This window comes from Psammomys obesus, unplaced genomic scaffold (genome assembly GCF_907164565.1).
Source record: "Psammomys obesus unplaced genomic scaffold, mPsaObe1.curated_primary_1811, whole genome shotgun sequence".
Classification (NCBI taxonomy): domain Eukaryota; kingdom Metazoa; phylum Chordata; class Mammalia; order Rodentia; family Muridae; genus Psammomys; species Psammomys obesus.
The window spans coordinates 450,165-454,979 of NW_026586463.1; positions in this window are offsets into that span (position 1 = coordinate 450,165).

The following is a 4,815-nucleotide window of genomic DNA, read 5'->3' on the forward strand; positions in this document are numbered from 1 at the left end:
CTAGAGGTCAACTGTGTGGACAGCAAAGGAAAGGGACCCTGAGCTTATGTTTTTATTTTATTTTTATTTTTCTTGAGACAGGGTTTTTCCGTGTAGCTCTGGCTGCCCTGGAGCTCCCTTTGTAGACAAGGCTAGCCTTGGACTTATAGAGATCCACCTACCTTTGCCTCGCTGGGATTAAAGGTGTGTATCATGACTGCCTGATTTGAACTTATGGTTTTAAATCTAGCTTCTATTCCATAACCGTTACCCCAAAGCAAAATTATTTAGACTATTAAAGTAGATGAGTTTCTTTTTTTCTCTCGAATTATTCATAGGGAATACTAACATAACAATTCATTGAATATAAGAGAGACAAGCTATGTGTGTGTGTGTGTGTGTGTGTGTGTGTGTGTGTGTGTGTGCAGGAGTTGATATGTGTGGCCACATGCGTGGGTGTGGGTACTTGTGGAGGTCAGAGGACAGCATCAAGTGTCTTCCTTAATTGCTTTTATTTTTATTCTTTGACACAAGGTCTTTCTCTGACCCTAGTGTTTACCGATTTGGCTAGACTGGCCAGCAAGACAGAATTATCCTGCCTTGGTCTCCCCAGCAATGCGATCATGGGTACATGCCTTGAGCTCTGGCTTTTCACACAAACTAAGGATTGACTCAGGCTGTGTTGGTGTGCCTCAGGCACTTTGCCAGTGGAGCTGTTTCTCTAGTCCCACTTTTTTTTTTAAAGAAAAAAATAATTTGTAGGGTTTTAATATATAAATTTCACTAAAATACCTACTATTAGTTCACAAGGCATAGGTTTCTCTATAAAGTCTTTGTTATAAAAACTACACAAAGATCATATGATCATATTATTGTATAATCTAAAAAAATTGTTTGTCATTTACCAGTCATTATTTCTTCTTTCTCTTCATCCTCCTCCTGTTCTTCTTCCTCTTTGTTCTTTTCCTATCATTTTACCTTAGCCTTCCTGTAATCCATTTCTTTTGTTTTTCCTTTCTTCCTATTTTATTTTATTTTATTTTTTTGTGCTGAGGACAGAACCCAGGGGCTTGAGCGTGCTAGCTCATCATCATCAGCTGAGCTGCAGCCCCAACACTGTTTTCTGAGACAGGGTCTTAAAATGGGAGCTCAGTTTGGCTTTAAACTCTAGACCCTTCTGTCTCCATCTCCTAAATGCCTGGAGTACAGGAGTGCACCACCATGCTTGGCACCTCACAGCCATTTCTTACTGAAATAATTTTAACTCTAAGAGATTTGTGTGAAAACTAGCATTGTTCCTACTTTCACAGATAAAGTGAAATAAACCCCCTAGGGTTGAACTTACTGGCTCTAACCAATACCAGAGAAAACTCAATTTTCTAAAAAAGGAAGAATATTCCCTATAGTTTTTACCTTATCTTCAGGAAAGAGAAAAAAAATTGACAGTACCTTTTTCTTTTCTGTAAAGACAAAATATATCCAATGTACATTTATTTAGTATTCAACAGTTTCTGAAAATACATTTTTTTTAAGACAGGGTTTCATGTAGTCCATACAAGCTTTGAACTTGGTATGTAGCTGAGGATGGTTTTGGACTTCTGATGCTTCCACTTCTAACTCCCGAGCGCTAGGGTTACAAATGTGCGTTAGCACACCTGGTTTTTGCGCTCTTAGCTGCTGAGCCATCTCTCCAGCTCACAGCTGTCTGTAACTGCAGTCTCAGGAGATCCACAGCTCTCTGCTGGCCTCCAGGGGCACTGGGCAAACACATGGTGCACAGGCACACATTCAGGCAAACACCCATTTACATAAAGTAAAAATAAATAAAATCTAAAAAAAAAAAGACAGCAGTTTCATACATTTCAGTGATTTTTATGTTACCCTGTTAACAATGGTAGCCTTCTGTCACTCAGTTTCCCCATCTGTGCACACTTGAATCTTGCTGTTTCTGCCACACTCGGTACTCCAGGTCTCTGAGATTCTGGGCGGTTCTGTCTCCGCCTCCCATCTCATCATGGGAGTGCTGGGATTACAGACACACACTGTGGTACCTTGGCTTTTTAAATGTGTGTTCTTAGGATCAGGCTTTTGCAGCAAGTGCTTTTACCCACCGAGCCATCTTGCTGGCCCCATAGTTAACTTGTGTGCATGGAATAACTTCAGAGGGGAGCCTGTACTTTGATCCCCATTTATAGGCACCATATAGTAAAACAATGTACCTATAGATGGAAAGTAACTTTTGCCTCCAATATTTGAAACAATATAGCAACAAAAAGATCGGGGAAGTGCTGGAATGTTCCAGAAAGGTTCTCTTCCAACCTGGGAGCGCATCCAAGAGGGAATTAAAAGAGTACATGTAAAATGCCACTTTTAATTTTTCTCTCAAAATATTTTGCATCTAGAATGTTTGCCGGTCACTGCTCCAGGCATACATAATGGTTTACTGGCAGAACAAAGTGCTGGCCTCACAGTGGTTCTGTTCCTTCCAGGGCTGGCGAGGACAAGTGCTTAACTCGTCCTAAGAGGCTGGGTGGTTTCCCTGGGTAGGTGAGAGGTTATACCTTTTGTCAAAAATCAGATTTCATGAACTAGGCACTCTCTCTGCAAACAGAGAAACTGGAAGCATAGGTAGAGCAGAAAAAGTCTTTTCTTTTCAAGGTTCCATGGGAGAGAAAAATCTTTATTGCCAGTGGCCCTAAAGGCAAGCTTAAATTGGACAATGTGAAGCAAGTTAGGAGGAATAAGCGGGTTGTGCGGGATGGAAACGTGGCACTCTATATTTTAATCTGGAAAGTACTGAGAGTAGGTCTGAGAGAGACCCAGTAATCCTTAGCTGGAGTGCATGCCAGGACCCATCCTGTGGTTGTGGAGGTAGATCTCTTTCTCTCTCTCTCTGCATATGTGTGCACTCAAAGGGCATGTTTGTTTAATCAAAGGGAATGTATGTTTAAAACCAATAGTTAGGGTTTCCCCAAACGTAACAAGGTAGGATTCCTGGATTTTAAATTTCTAACAGAGTCTGGTACCAGCTTTATTGTGTTGGCAAGTGTAAGCTTTAGGGTCCCGTCAGTAGAGGCTGGGAGAGTAATTTAACATTTTCTCCCTCAGTTTCCCTGCCTCTGGACTGTGGATGGCAAGAATAGTTCCTGCCTTACAGAATGGCTTTATGTGAGTTAATATATGACAGGCAGTTAGCATGATCATAGACACACTGTGCCTTCCGTTCTATGTGAAAATGTTTGGGAACATTTTACATTATGTACGTAGAAGCAAAAACAAATAAACCTACATTTCATACAAATTATAGCTCATATATATTATGTACATGTATATATACATATAAAATATATAATTTCTTTTTAAGAACTCTTTTGAACTTAAAAATACGTAGATTTTTTTTTCATATAAATAAAGAACTTTTCATTTCTACAAAGTTGCATAATATCCCACCGACTGGATGCACCATAACTCAGCTGCTCTTTTTCTCTTGATGGATATTTATTTAGGCTGCTTGAGATCTCGTCTAAATCGTGTGATGTGTTGAAGTCTCAAATACTGGGTGAAACCCTGCACGTGAAACATTTCTGTAACACGAGCCACAGGGCAGAAGAGCAGGAGGAAGTTTCTCAGATCCTCTCTTGGTCCCTTTCTTGTTTCTGATATTAAGCTATAGCCGGCTGGTGGGCCCTATGGAATTTGTGCTTTGTAAGCTCTACTGAATCCCATTGTTATCTGCTTCTACCGTGCTGGAGCGGTACTAGAAAACAGCCAGTAAGGAGTAGCTTGTAGACAGGATCCAGAATGGAGCCCCCTCCCAGCGGAGTGTCAATTTGCCAGTAGAGGGCGCTCTCCTTTTGGGAAAAATAATGTCTCTGGGAAGTAAATTCTAACTTAAGGCCTAGGCGTGGGCTGCGGTGTTGCTGGTCTCTGTAGGTTACAGGTGTGCCGTTCCCGGCGATCCAGGGTTAGTGTCCGACTGCTGGGTGTGCTGATGCGCACGGAGCGGTGGGGAGGACGCGCCTGGCGGACTCCTAACGCTTCAGGGGCCAGGCCCGCCGTTTGCTCCGGAAGGTTCTGGCCTTCCCCTGTGTTGCAGTACTAGAAGTCCTGGCGTATTCCAGGTGTGGTCGGAGTATGTTCCCTGGGGTGTGCTTATAAAGCACGTTAAAAGCGAATCTGACCCCGCTGGTGAACTCCAGTTCACGCAAGCGTGTGAGCGCTCTCCCGGACCCTTGAAAATCCTTACAGCCGCGTCAGAGAGGAACTGCTCAGCAGTGTCGGGCGAGGTTGAGCCATTGCTTCACCGTCTGTGGTGTTCTTCCTACCCTCTCCTTTCAGTCCACCCAGGCTCGAGGAGTCACTCAGCGGTGTCTGCCCCCACCCCCCAAGCTTGTAAGTCCCCGAGCTGAAAGTGCATGGCAGGCTGTATGACCAGACTACAGGCCGCTTCACCCTACAACCGTGGTTCTCGGCCCCTTTGGCAAACTCCTATCTCCAAAAATATTCATCCGAATTACAGTAACGAAGTGGCAGGGAAAAGAATTTTATGACTGGGGGTCTCCCCGACGTGAGGAACTGAAGTAAAGGGTCGCAGCATTAGGAAGTGCCAACCACTGCCCTAAAGCGACTCCCTCCCGGCAGGTCCCAACTACTTGTCCTTGGTCTGAGAAGGCCAAGGTCACTGACCTGACCCCAGGGAGGAAGTTTCCCTTCTGTTTCCCAGGACAGCGTTCTCCACATAGAGGGCTGTTCACCAGTTTCAATTTCCCCCTGTTTAGGGCGTTCCCGGGCTGGTATCAACACCGGAAGGCCCAGGCAAACATGTCTGCTTCCTCG